Raw genomic sequence first — 16,158 nt, 5'->3', positions numbered from 1 at the left:
AGTTTCAATTGAATGTGGATGACTTAGTCTACATTGAGATTCATATTCATGCTCAACGGTGATGCCGTGTGTTGGAAGAATTCCAAGAAAAGCACAATGGCCGATTCCACCACTGAAACTGAATATATTGCAATGTCTGAAGCTGCAAAGGAGATTGTTTGGATAAGAAACTTCATCCAAGAGTTGGGAGTTGTTCCAAGTGCAAAAGTTCCAGTACCCATGTACTGCGATAACACCGGATCCATGGCGAAAGCTATGGAACCAATGTCTCATTATAAGTCCAAGCACACACTGAGGAAGTACTATGTGATACGATCCATCCAATTACGCGAGCTAGTGCCGAGCTGGATGAAGGAGTTGATGACTTGGACGAGCTGCCTGTGCCAAGAGGACCGATTACCCGAGCTCGGGCCAAGCGCATTGAAGCAGCCATGCTTAACTTAGTAGCACACGAGCTCCAAAAGGAAGAATTGACGAAGTGTAGTTCGATCCCATGTGAGCTTAATTGGAGCGAATTATCGGGCCAGATTGTGAAGCAAGCCGAGCTCAAGGACTTGAGCCCGTCTAGTCATCCACCCGAAGAAGACGTGACTTGGAAAAGATGATTATTATTAATTTTCGTATTTTATTATTGGAAAATTTATTTCTTTTTATTTAGAGTCCGATTTGGACTAGATTTAGTTTATTTCATTATTTCCTTATAATAGATAAGTTAGGATTTATTTTCCTTGTTAGATTAGGTTTCTTTGACACTTATAAATAGGTTGTTTTAGGTCATTTTTATTTGGACGTTTTTAAGTATTATTTTGAGAGATTAAAATTCTCCTTCGTTGTTCTTCAACAACTCTTCGGGATATTTTGCGAGTGGATTCTTGTGAATTATTCTTAGCACTATAGTATTGGTTTCTGATTCATTATAATCACGGTGTCAATACTTCCACCTTGATAATATTGGTTTCTAGCTCTCTATAGCTACGGGGTCAATATTCCAAATTCCGCCAATCGAATCCTTTATTTTTGGACGTTCCGTTCTTGCTTCCGCATAAGATTATTGGGTCCCGTAACAAGTTCTACGGGGTTCGTATCAGTTGGTAACCAGAGCCAATTTCCAAGAAAAGGTTTCACCTATCCTTTTTTTTTTCGTGTCTTTGTTTTGTTTTCGTTCTTCGATTATTCGTGTCTTCTCTATCTCATCTTTTCTTGAATTGTGTTCTCTAGAGTCTTCGTAAAAAAAAAAAAATTCGAATTTTGCTTTTCTTTAAAGTTATTTGCATCCCACGTTAGGGTTTGTTAGTTAAAAAAAAAAAAAAAAAAATCCGAAAATTCGTAGAAAAACCGGATACAGCAAAAAAAAAAAAAAAGAAAAAGAAGCAAAATTCGAAATCCAACCAAGGAAAATTCCTTGTAAGGAGTTTTAATAGATTTGGGCAACACAAATAGAGTTTTAATAGACTTGGGCAACTCCTTGAATTTCTTGTTTCCTTGTCTACCTTTCTCCTAATTCAATTCCACGTTGTTTCTTTGTTTCCTATTCCTTTTGTTTCCTTTTACCACTAAATTTGAAATTCCTTTTATTTGCCTCCACATAATTTCTCAATTGATAAAATACTATTTTGCTTTGAATAAAAAAACGAAAATTCACTTAATATTTTCTCGATTAGTTTCTTTAGAACTTCGAAGGGAGTTTACGAGTGGAAAAAGGCAAGAGAGTGTGAGATCAAAAGAGGGTAAAAGCCTAATTGTGTGAAACACGAGTGAATTGAGTGAACATCATATTGAGTGATACACGTGAGGGAGTGGTGAGGAAAATCTTTTTTTTGTTTTTTCTTTAACAATATTTTGCAGTTCAAACATCATGTCAAGGAATGGGAGTGGTGATGAAAAGGGCGAAACAACGAAGCAACACTTCCAACGTCTGCATATAACCCTTCAAAGGATGCAAAATCAAATCGATGAGTTGAGTAGGGTAAGACCTGCACCGGCGCCACAACTGCGGCCACCTATTCGTCAACCTGTTGTACGCCAACGTGACGAATTGGAGTTCGATGAACAATTCTTCAATGAGAAACCTGAGGCAGAGTCTAATACTTCTAGACGATGGCATAGAGGACGAGGGAACAGAGGTGGCAGATTTGACATACCATGGCGAGGTAATGTGGGACGAGAAAGAGATGAAGTTGATCGAAACCTCAGCTCGATCAAATTGAGTATACCGTCTTTCCAAGGGAAGAGTGATCCCGAGGCATACATAGAATGGGAAAGAAAGGTTGAGCTCGTTTTCGATTGCCACAATTATTCCGAGGAAAAGAAGGTGAAGCTTGCAGCTGTAGCGTTCACCGATTATTCTATCATTTGGTGGGATCAATTGGTAGTGACTAGACGCAGAACCGGCGAACCACCAATTGTCGATTGGGAGTCTATGAAGGCACTTATGAGACGGAAGTTCGTGCCCTCACATTATTATAGAGACTTACATCTGAAATTGCAAAGCTTGAAGCAAGGTACTAAATCAGTCGAGGAGTATCATAAGGAGATGGAGATTGCAATGATTCGAGCCAATATTGAGGAGGATCGAGAGGCCACGATGGCAAGATTTATTTGCGGGCTGAACCGCGTGATCGCTAATGTAGTGGAGTTGTAGCACTACGTTGAGATTGAGGAGGTCGTTCATATGGCCATGAAAGTTGAGAGGCAGCTTAAGCGAGGAAGGAGAACTACAGCTCAAGCCGAGGTAGCAAGCTGGAAACCGCGATGGAATCCTACTTCGAAACCCGAGGAGAAATCGACAACAAAACCTTCCAATGAAAATCCAATCAACCGAGCACCACTTGAGAGAGGTAGTAATTCGTCACAACCACAAAGTACACGTGATATTAAATGCCATAGATTTCATGGAGCAGGTCATATTGCCATGGACTGCCCTAACCGGCGAGCTATGATTTTATTGGATAATGGCGAGCTGGAGTCCGAGGAAGAGGAAGAGTCAGCTTAAAAAACAGCACCTATTGAAGGTGACGTGGTACAAGCTGTTGATGGACTCGCACTTGTTGTACTTCGAACTCTTCACGTGCAAGCTGAAGAAGATGGTGATGTAATACAGCGAGAGAACATCTTTTATACACGCTGCAATGTTCAAAACCGAGTATGTGGATTGATAAGTTATGGAGGAAGTTGCGTGAATGTAGCGAGCAAGCTAATGGTAGACAAGCTAGGGCTGCAAGTCACCAAACATCCGAGACCTTACAAACTTCAGTGGTTGAATGAAAGTGACGAGTTGAGAGTGACGAAACAAGTACTGATTTCCTTTAGTATAGGAAAATACAAAGATGAGGTGATGTGCGATGTTGTGCCCATGCAAGCAAGTCATATCTTACTTGGGCGACCTTGGCAATTTGATCGACGAACAGTCCATGATGGTCACAAAAATCGCTACACTTTTACTAAGGATGGCAGGCGAATCACACTTGCACCATTACCACCTCGTCAGGTGTTTGAGGAGCAAAATCATATTAAGAAGTCCATTGCTGCAAGTTCCAAAAAAAATGAGAATGAACGTGTTAGTAGTAGTGGAGAGGTAAAACAAGAGAGTTTAGCCGAAGTGAGAAAAGAAAAAGAAGAGAGTGCATACTTAATAAAGAGAGATGAGAGAAAAGTGAGCTTTTATGCAAAAGAAATAGAGATTAAGAGTGCATGTACGGGTGAAAGAACAATGATATTGTTAGTGTTTAGGGAGTCCTATTTTTCTAATGCTAACCTTAATTCTTCTTTGCCTAGTACTGTTATTTCTCTTTTGCAGGAGTTTGATGATGTCTTTCCGGACGAGATGCCAACGGGGTTGCCACCAATTCGAGGGATCGAGCACCAAATTGATTTTATTCTAGAGTCCCAAATTCCAAATAGACCAGCTTACCGAAGTAGTCCCGAGGAGACGAAGGAGTTACAATGGCAAGTGGACGACCTGTTAGCTAAAGGACATGTTCGAGAAAGCATGAGTCCTTGTGCAGTGCCGGTTTTACTAGTACCAAAGAAGGATGGGACTTGGAGAATGTGTGTTGATTGTCGAGCCATCAACAAAATTACGGTAAAGTATCGACACCCCATTCCTTGATTAGATGACATGTTAGATGAACTACATGGTTCCATTATCTTCTCTAAAATTGATTTGAAAAGTGGTTATCACCAAATTCGCATGAAAGAGGGAGATGAGTGGAAAACTGCATTTAAAACTAAGCACGGATTGTATGAATGGTTGGTGATGCCTTTTGGTTTAACTAATGCACCAAGTACGTTTATGCGACTTATGAATCATGTTCTTCGATCTTACATAGGAATGTTTGTTGTTGTTTACTTTGATGATATCTTAGTATATAGAAATAATTTGCATGATCATGTTGAGCATTTGAGGTGTGTCTTGGAGTCCTTACGGCGAGAACAATTATACGGTAATTTAAAGAAATGTGATTTCTGCCTAGATAGGATAGTTTTCCTTGGTTTTGTTGTGAGTTCTAGGGGCGTTGAAGTGGACGAGGAAGAGGTTAAGGCAATTCGTGAATGGCCAACACCCAAGAACGCATCCGAGCTGCGAAGCTTCCATGGCCTAGCGGGATTCTATAGGAGATTTGTACCGAACTTCAGCACAATTACAGCACCTTTGACCGAGGTGATCAAGAAGGAGGTTGGCTTCAAGTGGGGCGAGGCGCAAGAGAATGCATTTCACACTTTGAAAGATAAGCTAAGTTCCGCTCCTTTATTACTTTTACCAGACTTCTCTAAAACTTTTGAAATCGAATGTGATGCTTCTGGAATTGGTATTGGTGCAGTGCTTATGCAAGACAAGCAACCTATCGCTTATTTCAGCGAGAAGCTCAATGACGCAGCCTTGAAATACTCGACCTATGACAAAGAGCTCTACGCGTTGGTGCGAGCTTTGGAGACTTGGCAACATTACTTGTGGTCTAAGGAATTCAATATACACACAGATCACGAATCGCTAAAGCATCTTAAGGGCCAAGGCAAGCTGAACCGAAGACATGCTCGGTGGGTGGAGTTTATCGAGATGTTTCCTTTTGTGATACAGTACAAACAAGGTAAAGATAATGTCGTAGCTGATGCACTATCTCGCAGGTATGTTCTCGTGTCAACCCTTAGTTCTAAATTCTTAGGTTTTGAGCATGTTAAGGAGCTGTACGTGAACGATCATGATTTTGCTACTATATTTGCTGCATGTCAAAAAGGAACTTTTGAAAATTTCTACAAGCATGATGATTATTTGTTTAGGGAAAACAAACTTTGCATGCCTAATTGTTCGCTTCGTGAATTACTTGTGCGAGAATCACATGGAGGTGGTTTAATGGGACATTTTGGTGTTTCTAAAACATTAGATATTTTAAAAGAACATTTATTTTGGCCGCGTATGAAGCGAGATGTTGAGAGGATTTGTTGGAAGTGTCTAACATGTAGGCGAGCTAAATCTAGGGTTAAACCACATGGATTATATATGCCATTACCTGTTCCTACTCACCCTTGGACCGATGTATCAATGGATTTTGTTTTAGGGTTGCCGAGGTCTAGTAAAGGTCGAGATGCTGTTTTTGTTGTGGTAGATCGTTTTTCTAAAATGGCACACTTCATTCCATGTCATAAAACTGATGATGCTACCCATGTAGCAAATTTATTCTTTAGCGAAGTAGTGCGATTGCATGGGGTACCTCGTACTATTATTAGTGATAGGGATGTTAAATTCCTTAGTCATTTTTGGCGTGTTATGTGGGGTAAGTTAGGTACGACTTTACTCTTTTCTACTACTTGTCATCCAGAAACCGATGGTCAAACCGAGGTAGTTAATCGATCTTTAGGTATGTTATTGCGAGTTGTTCTTAAAAGAAACCTAAAGTCATGGGAGGAATGCATTCCTTTTATTGAGTTCGCGTATAATAGATCTGTGCATTCTTCTACAAAGTTTTCACCTTTTGAGATTGTTTATGGTTTTAATCCGCTAACTCCTTTGATTTGTTGCCTTTACCTGTTAATGAGATTTCTAGTCTAGATGGGAACCGTAAGGCTGAGTTAGTGAAGAAAATCCATGAAGAAACACGCGAGCACATTGTGAGAAGGAATGACCAAGTTGCGAACCGAGCTAATAAGGGGCGAAAGCACCTTACCTTTTAGCAAGGAGATTGGGTTTGGGTTCATTTTCGAAAGGAAAGGTTTCCCAATCAGCGGAGTTCAAAACTTAAGCCACGAGGAGATGGACCTTTCCAAGTGCTGGAAAAGATTAACGATAATGCCTAAAAGATCGACCTTCCAAGTGAGTATCAAGTTAGTTCGACATTTATTGTTTCTGACCTATCTCCGTTTGATGTAGGTTCAGGTTCGAGGACGAATCATTTTCAAGAGGGGGAGGATGATACGATCCATCCAATTACGCGAGCTAGTGCCGAGCTGGATGAAGGAGTTGATGACTTGGACGAGCTGCATGTGCCAAGAGAACCGATTACCCGAGCTCGGGCCAAGCGCATTGAAGCAGTAATGCTTAACTTAGTAGCACACGAGCTCCAAAAGGAAGAATTGACGAAGTGTAGTTCGATCCCAGGTGAGCTTAATTGGAGCGAATTATCGGGCCAGATTGTGAAGCAAGCCGAGCTCAAGGACTTGAGCCCGTCTAGTCATCCACCCGAAGAAGACGTGACTTGGAAAAGATGATTATTATTAATTTTCGTATTTTATTATTGGACAATTTATTTCATGTTATTTAGAGTCCGATTTGGACTAGATTTAGTTTATTTCATTATTTCCTTATAATAGATAAGTTAGGATTTATTTTCCTTCTTAGATTAGGTCTCTTTGACACTAATAAATAGGTTGTTTTAGGTCATTTTTATTTGGACGTTTTTAAGTATTATTTTGAGAGATTAAAATTCTCCTTCGTTGTTCTTCAACAACTCTTCGGGATATTTTGCGAGTGGATTCTTGTGAATTTTTCTTAGCACTACAGTATTGGTTTCTGATTCATTATAATCACGGGGTCAATACTTCGACCTTGATAATATTGGTTTCTAGCTCTCTATAGCTACGGGGTCAATATTCCAAATTCCGCCAATCGAATCCTTTATTTTTGGACGTTCCGTTCTTGCTTCCACATAAGATTATTGGGTCCCGTAACAAGTTCTACGGGGTTCGTATCACTATGTCATAAAAGAGATCATTGATAGAGATGACATTAAAGTCGAGAGAGTTACCTGGGCAGATAACATAGCGGATCCCTTCACCAAGCTTTACCTGGAATGGTCCCGGAGAAACATCGACAGTCGATGGGACTTTGGTACATGAGTATTTGGATTAAGTTAAGTGAGAGATAATTAGAGTACCTGACCAACTAAACCAACTTGTGGTTGTGGTCTTTCCATTTATAATTGTTATAACAATCTATTTCGTAATTAATAAAAGTTTATTTTTGGCAAGCTATATGTAGTGTCCCATTTATTTATGCATATATATATATATACCTTATCGTTACAAAAAAATTACTATGAATTGATCTAACAAAATCATGAGATGATTCAATAAGTATATAAACTATTAAATTAGTTCCTAGTCGATCGGTTATGCTAATAACTAGGATAACGCCATTTTCCGTTTGAGACTGGCACTTCGTGTATGTGAGTTGAATCTCATCAACTACAAGTTAGAGACAATCACATATATAAGTGGGTGCTCATAGTCGATGAGTTCACTAAACTCCCACGTCATAGAATCTCTAAGTGGCTCCCAATAACAAATAGAGATTCTACGATTATGGTTGCACACCATTAGTCCTTAATGTTGGGAATCAGGCACGTGTACGCAGCAGGATTTGAAAAAAAAAAATTATTTATATAAACTAATTTATACAAATAATCAAGGGCACATTAATTACAATTATTTGCGTAGTTTTTTCTCTTCCAATCACCGATCAACATGCTCGTATATATTTAATTTAAAACTAAACAAATTAATTTAAACATACAAGCATGCTCGCATTCATGCATACACGATTCACATAAACACATATATCATATATTTAAATTGTTCATGTGATCAAAGGGATATATATAATAAATCTAATCAATTATAAATATAATTAAATTGGGTAAAATGATTTTACCTCTTGGAGCATGATTACAGTAGAAGATCTAGACGATTGCTAGCAATACCCCTTCATCTCCAATTGTTCTCTCGGTCACGGCAGTCGGCTGCGGCGCGTGGGCTTCATGTGCAGGAGCAGCGGCGGCACGTGGCAGCAGTGCGGTAGCGGGAGATGCTGTATGATTCTTCCTTCTCTTAGGTTTCACCTCGTACAATAATCTCCACACCCTTCGGGACACTAGACACACGTAAATATTAGAATAAAACATAATCGAAACAAGGAGAAAAGAACTAGCGACAAAAGGCGTCAGTTGACGGCGGCGAAGGGAGGGACTCGCATCGGCTGGCGAATGAATAGAAAGGGAAGAGCGGCTAGGTTTTGTATTGTTTTTTCACAAGACCTATAAATCTCTTATTTATAGTCTTCTTGTGAAAATTCTAATGGACTTAAGTTGGTTTGGGCCCAACAACTTAAGCTCACTAGTCTTTATCTGCTCGTTTCTCACTAACCAATGATTCAAAAATGCAACGACTATATTGTCGTAATGATTGTAATGTCCTCATCAATATGAGTGCCGATTCTTTATTTTCAATCTCTAAAACCGAAAATCCTAATTCACTAGACCTGCTAAATCGCGAAACATCCAAATTTAGAAAGTACACTAATTTATAGCCTATTTCTTTTTTTATGTTTATTCTCATTACTAATCAACAAAAACAAATGTTGGACTCAATCATATGGACTTCCAATTATGCAAAGATCAACAATTAATCTCTGGCCTTTTTCTTATATATATTTCAGTAGATCGGTGCGGTCCGACCAGTCAGGCCAAGTCGGACCGAATCGGTCCAGTTCAGAACTGCCAAACGGACCGTGCGAGCGAGCCATTTAGGTAGATCGAAAAATTGGTCCGACCGAGCCCTAGCAGCGCTGACTCGGGTGAACCGATCGGGCAAACCGGCTAAACCGGTCGGATTGACAGGTCAGTTTCAGGCAATGGAAAAAACAATGCAGAAAACATAATTTTTTGGACCCGATTTTTTACATTAAAACAAGTTTTAAATCTGAATATTTTCTAAATAATATTTCAAAAATATTTGAAGACTTATAACACCCAATTCAAATAACACAATTATTAATTCAACGAATCAATACTTGCTATTAAAAGCGATTAAATAACATAGGCAATTAATTACGCAACCTTAGCTACGATACCGCTTATGGGAAACATGCACGTGTACACCGCGGAATTTTAATAAATAATTTTTTTCTAAAAATAACCACATGCACATTAGTTATAATTAATTGCACACCTTTTTCGCTTCCAGTAAGCGACAAGCCTGCTCGCATTCATGCATACATAATTCACATAACACATATATCATATATTTAAATTATTCCTATGATCAAAGTCATATAAATATAATCAATCTAATTAATTACAAATCTAATTAAATCTGCTAAAATGATTTAACCTATTGGAGTGTGACTACAACAGAAGATCTAGACAATTTCTAGCAACACCCCTTCGTCTCGAGATGTTCGCTCGGTCACGGCAGTCAGCGACGACACGTGGCAGCGGTGCGGCGGATGGAGCTGTTATCCGATGCTTCCTCCTCTTAGGTTTCACCTCGTACAATGATCTCCACATCCAACGTGTTACTAAACACGTAGATGTTAGAATAAAACGGAACCGAAAAAAGCAGAAAAGGACTAGGGTTTGTCTTTTTTTTTTTTTACAAGACCTATAAATATTTTATTTATAGTGTTCTTGTGAAAACCCTAATGGAATTAAGTTGTTCTGGGCCCAACAGCTTAAGTTCACTAATCTTCTATGCTTGTTTCTAACTAACCAATGGTTTAAAAAATACAACGACTATATTGGCGTAATCATTGTAATGTCTTCATCAATATGAGTGCCTATTCTTTATTTCCAATTTCTAAAATTGGAAACCATAATTCAGTAAACCTGCTAAATTGGGAAACATCCAAATTTAGAAAGTACACTAAATTGTCGTCTATTTCCTTTTATCTGTTCATTCTCATTACTAATCAATAATTACGAATGTTGGACTCAATCATATTGACTTCCAATTACGCAAAGATGGACAATTAATCCCTGACCGCTTATTCAAGGAGTTCAAGTGCACGGCAAGTGTGACCTTTGATGGTTCATGTGTAAACTAGTTGTGGGCCCACAACACATTGTGATTTAAACTCGTCCCTAGAGTTATAACTAAGATGAAACTACTTTTATCTTAACTGCTCAAAAAATCAAGATTGGCGTCTAGCAACTATGCATCATGATTCCCTAGATACAAATGAAGTGCATGCAAGACATGTATGACATAGTTAACGTACAATACGATTCCTTCGATACAAATGTCCAGATTGAACTAGAGGTATTGGATCACCGAGACCTCTATTAAAGTTCAATAATCGTGTAAACATTTTTAGTAATGTAATCGATTAGTGTATGACTTAGAGAAATATATTTCCCTAGTCAGCTCAGGCCAGAGACTATATTGATTACAAACACTGAGAACACACAAGACATCCATGACCCCTCAAGCGATCGAATCCCCTACCACAATGCAAAGACCTCCGATAAGATTTCGGACTGCACGAAGATTGACCCTTGGAGCGGTCTTTGGTGGGACACAGGGACAGATCACGATATAGCTGGTCCTATAGTGAAGTCACGGTGATGTCTGGGTTTTAAGGATTAATACGTACAACTATATCATAGAAACTTCTACTCGATTATTGGGAATCACGTACAGATTTCTAGGATGAGAGAGTTCAATGAACTCATCTATATGAGCCCCCACGCATGCATGTCGATATCACTATACCAATTACTGATGGGACAAAGTATACATACACTAAGTGCTAGTGTCTAATGTAAAAGGCGGGTATCCTCATTAATGGCGTAACCCATTGACTAGAAACTAGATTTAACAGTTATATTATTTAATTAAATATCTCATGATGCAACTAGATCAATTAAAAGTAATTAGAGTAATTGTAAGGACTATATCTATGCACGTGCAAGGGAAAAATATATAAAATGCCAAAAACAGATTTTATCATTAATACGAAATAGATTGTTTCTTACAATAATAAAAGAAAGACCAAAACCACAAGTTGGCTTGTTGGTCACCTACTCTAACAATCTCCCACTTGACCTAAAGCTAACTACCCATGAATCGTAATCCTATCCACTCTCGATGTCTCTCGTGGACTAATCTGGACAAATGCTTCATAAATGGATCTGCTACATTGTCTTCTGATGTGACTCTTTCGACCTTGAGTTCCCCTCTATCAATGATCTATTTGATCACATGATACTTCCTTATAATATGCTTGGACTTCTGACAAGATCTCGGTTCCTTAGCTTGCGCCACGTCTCCGGTGTTATTGTAGTACAACGGTACTGGATCATTTGCATTTGGAACAACATCCAACTCTTGGATGAACTTTTGTATCCAGGAGTTCAAGTACACGACAAGTGTGACCCTCCATAGTTCAGGTGTAAGCTAGTCGTGGGCCCACAACACATTGTGATTTAAACTCGTCCCTAGAGTTATAATTAAGATGAAACTGATTTTATCTTAACTGCCCAAAGAATGAAGATTGGCGTCTAACAACTATGCATCACGATTCCCTATATACAAATGAAGTGCCTGTAAGAACCGTATATATGATATAGTTAACATACAGTACAATTAACGTACAGTACGATCCCTTCGATACAAATGTTCCGATTGAACTAAAGGCATTGGTTCACCAAGACCTCTATTAAAGTCTAATATATGTGTGAATGTTCTTAGTAATGTAATTGATTACAAACTGTAAGAACACACAAGACATTCATTACCATTTAAACGATCGAATCCCCTACTACAATGCAAAGACCTCCCACTAGATTTTGGACTGCATGAACAGTGGCCCTTGGAGCGGTCCTCGTTGGGACTCAGGGATAGGTCAACATACAACTAGTCTTGTAGTGAAGTCATGGTGATGTTTGCGTCTTAAGGATTAATGGTGTACAACTATATCATAAAACCTCTACTCGATTATTGGGAACCACTTAGAGATTTTGAGGATGAGGGAGTTCAGTGAACTCATCTATATGAGCATCTACTCAAGTATGCCCGATATCACAATACCGATTACTGATGAGACGCAGTACACATACACTAAGTGCTAGTTTCTAATAAAAAAGACCAGTAAGCTCATTAATGGTGTAACACGCTGACTAGATACTAGATTTAACAGTTATATTACTTAAGTAAATACCTCGTGATTCAACTAGATTAATTAATAGTAATTAGAATAATTGTAAGGACTATATTTATGTATTTGCAATGGACAAAGATATGGAAAGAAAAAAATAGATTTTATCTTTAATACGAAATAGATTGTTTATTACAATAATAAAGGAAAGATCACAACCACAAGTTGGCTTGTTGGTAACGTATTATAATACTTAAGACCTAATACATCATTGCGACTTTACTACAAGGGCTAACGTTCGCACATTTCAAACTCTAGTTGGAGTTTGTGGAACGTGCTTAGAGATTTGAACGTTTGCTTAATTGCATAGATTTCCTTTGCGTTCTTTTAGTATATAGTCCAAGGAATCTTCGGCTAAAGTAAAAAGTATGGTGATTAGAAAAAAGAGTTTCTCTGAATACCACACAAATGGACTTTATAGCTTTAGAACGTTCACATAGTTATCGAACAACATTAGAGGTCTCGATGGACCAATACTTATAGTTTAATTGGAACATATGTTTAATGGTACACTTTGTAATACTTTTGAAAGCCATATCCTTATGGAGCCAGGCATCTTCCCATATTGCCGTAGACTTGCCATTGTCGATTCTTTTCCTTAAACCATTTTCCAGAAAAGGTCTCGCATGAAGTATATTCCGTCAAGTAGAGGAAGGTCGCACCCCCATATCTGCTTTCAGAAATTCCGTACTTGGATAATAACGAGCTTTAAGAAGTCTCGCCGCTAATGAGTCGGGGCACGTGAGGAGACGCCATCCTTGTTTAGCTAGAAGTGCCCAATTGAAAGTTTTTAGATCTCTAAATCTCATTTGTCCAGCATTTTTTGGGGAACATAGTCGACGCCAGGAGATCCAATTCATCTTATTATTAATACTGCCATCACACTACGCCAAAATGCATTTCAGGCGACGGAAATTTGCGACGAACAAAGCTTATTTGCGACGAAAAAAAATATTTTGCGACGAATAGTTTGCGACGAAACATACCCGAAAAAAAGTCACAAAATCTGCCGTCGCAAATTTCTGCGACGAAATACGAAAAACGTCGCATCATTTGCGACGTTTCAGGAGAAACGTCGCAACTTTTCAATTTTTCCACAAACATAGATATTGCGACGGAACGTAGCTAAATCGTCGCAACATCCGTCACGAATTTGCGACCAAAATAAATGTCGCACTTTCCTGCGACGTTTAATTTGTTTCTAATTTAGTCGCAATATTTGACGGTTCATTTTTTGCAATATTTATTATTTTTAAAATTCCTTTTTTTCTTTTCTTGATTTCATTTATTCATTGTTAAACCTGCAACATAAACAATATACAATACCAATAATCATTAAACAACTTCAAATTTATATTCACTGCTTTAAAATTCACATTTAGGTTAAATCATCCAACATGATATACAAAATGTTAATGTTGTAGCGTAACAAAGATAAGTTAATCCTCATTTTCTCCTTCATCTCCATTAGAATTATTTAGCGTAACAAAGATAAGTTAATCCTCATTTTCTACTTCATCTCCATTAGAGATTATGTTGCTCGGGCTCATCCTCAATCTGTTGAAAACACACAAATCACATAGTTAACGAGTGCTCAATCAATATCGAGCCTTAATAATTCATACTGCAAAATACAAGTTAATGCAATTTATACTCGGTACTCACTTTTAGTTTGCACTTCATCACGAGCTCAATACATCAATCTCCGATTCGTTCTTTGCTTGGCAGTTCGAGAGAAGTTTCAACACCCTATGCCGAAAGAAGAAAACTTATATAATGAGCATAAAAAGCATATATATATATATATATATATATATATATATATATATATATATATATATATATATATATATATATATATATATATATATATATATATATATGTGAAAAAGATTACCTTTACCTTTCCCCTTTTGTGAGGTTTGGAGTTATTCCAACAGAACAATCCGCTGCAACCGGCTGCTCCCGATCCAGATTCATACCCTCTGCACCCCCCCCAACAAAAAACGACGAGAATTTAAGACCTTGTTTGGTTGCGCCACAGTAGTTATACAAATAAGAAGATTTTATATATAATCAATTATATATGCATTTAGTTGCAACAACCGCTCGGAAAAATGCAAATATAGCTCACAATATATCATTCTTTTCCATTGTTTCACTTTAAGTGCTTCTCAACAATCAGTCGCACGATTGAGAAGAACGTATTGTTTTTCGACCAAAAAAATGACTTAAATGTAGGTTTAGGAATTAGAGTAAGGTATTAGAGTATGTCTTAATAACTATAAAAATATATATTTGGTAAATATAAAGATTATCCATCCTACACAACTTGTGTCACAACATATGGAGCCTATCTTATAAATCTCAACTGAGGCAAGTTCAATGATTATTGTCATCAATAGGACAAACAAGTTGTCTGATCAAAAGTGGTGAATAGAAGAGTTTTTTCAACAAACTTCAAGTAGGAAGTTGGAACATCATTGCTTACCGTGAAACCTAAAAAGTTAGATATGCATATATCTCATGTATATAAACATAGTTATACCATATATGCATAAATGTATACACATTTAACTGTCAGGGAACTGCAACTCCTTAATAATAGAAAATTCATTAAGATTGTTGCGACACTATCTTACCAACAAGGTAAAGAGCAGGCGCAGCCGTGTAGTTTGCGGCATCGAACAATAAAGCTCAAAGAATTGACGATGTACAACGGCGAACGGTGAACGGTCAGAAATTCCAATCCAACTACTAGCCTGGGAAAATAATTTTTTATTTACAAGTTTGTCAATAAGATTCCAGTCCAACTGGCAATGTAACCCATATATCAATTCATCAAATATCAATATAGAACACATTCTAAAAAAAAACAATTTTTAAAAGAACAACAGTACATCTCCATACAAAGGGGAAAAAAATAAGAATAGTTCGTATTTTGCAACTATTAACCACAATAAATTCATTTTGGAAACAAAACAAAATAATACCCCAATATTAAAGAATTTGAAAAATCGAATAGGAAACAAAGAGAGTAGGAGGACATACAAGTTGATTAGCGGGTTTCAAATTTCAAGAATTCAGTGTGGGCTGGCGTCGGCGTAGGTGCGAGGGCGGAGGTGGCGTTGGCGGTGCACTCGTGGTGAGAAGACAGAGGAAGAACACTTCGGTGTGGGCTCCTGGTGCGTCGGCGAAGAGCGGAGGTGGAGTCGGCGAAGAGCGGAGGTGGAGTCGGAGAAGAGCGGAGGTGGCGTCGGCGGAGGGCTGTGGTGAGGCGTCGGCGGAGGGCTGGGGTGAGGCGTTGGCGGAGGGCTGTGAGAAAAAATGAGAGAGTGAGAGGGGTGAAGGAGATGGCAGAGAATTAGGGCTTTACCAATTTTTGCTATTTAATTGCGACTTTAAAATCAAAATGTCGCAAACTTGAACTAAAGTTGCGACTTTAATATTAAATAAGTCGCATCCAAATATTTCAAAAAAAAATGCGGGGATAATAAATGCGACGCATTCGACAAAAAGTCGCAATTTTGACATTTATAGTTGTGACGTTTTGATTATATTCGTCGCAACCAAATTGGCTAAAATATTGTAATATTTTTTTAATTTTTTTGTTGCGACGTTTAAGTTAATTACAGTCGCAACCTTGCGACGAAAATATAAAACGTCGCAATATGAATTTATTTTAAAAAAAAATTAAAAAACATATTTTCTGTTTCGACGTATTTGTAATATAT

The 16,158-nt window shown here is 38.0% G+C and overlaps 1 long non-coding RNA gene and 1 pseudogene across 2 annotated transcripts; one reads left to right on the top strand and one right to left on the bottom strand.

Annotated features, from left to right (window-relative positions):
* The first annotated feature begins 1,855 nt into the window (after window positions 1-1,855).
* Window positions 1,856-6,702, top strand: LOC105961573 (uncharacterized; annotated as a pseudogene).
* Window positions 6,703-13,756: 7,054 nt separating this feature from the next.
* LOC148768456 (uncharacterized) lies at window positions 13,757-15,799 on the bottom strand. 2 transcript variants are annotated; one of them, XR_016033106.1, is made up of 5 exons: window positions 15,476-15,799; window positions 15,067-15,186; window positions 14,322-14,409; window positions 14,090-14,173; window positions 13,757-13,981 (listed from the first exon to the last, which is right to left on the bottom strand). It is a non-coding gene; the product is annotated as an uncharacterized LOC148768456 (long non-coding RNA). The 2 variants fall into 2 exon arrangements; XR_016033105.1 differs by having other exon boundaries at window positions 14,328-14,409; window positions 15,476-15,798.
* Window positions 15,800-16,158: the final 359 nt, after the last annotated feature.

The sequence above is a fragment of the Erythranthe guttata genome, chromosome 8, assembly GCF_056151865.1.
Source record: "Erythranthe guttata isolate IM_541 chromosome 8, IM_541, whole genome shotgun sequence".
In the NCBI taxonomy this organism is placed as follows: domain Eukaryota; kingdom Viridiplantae; phylum Streptophyta; class Magnoliopsida; order Lamiales; family Phrymaceae; genus Erythranthe; species Erythranthe guttata.
This window is presented reverse-complemented; position numbering and strand designations above follow the sequence as displayed.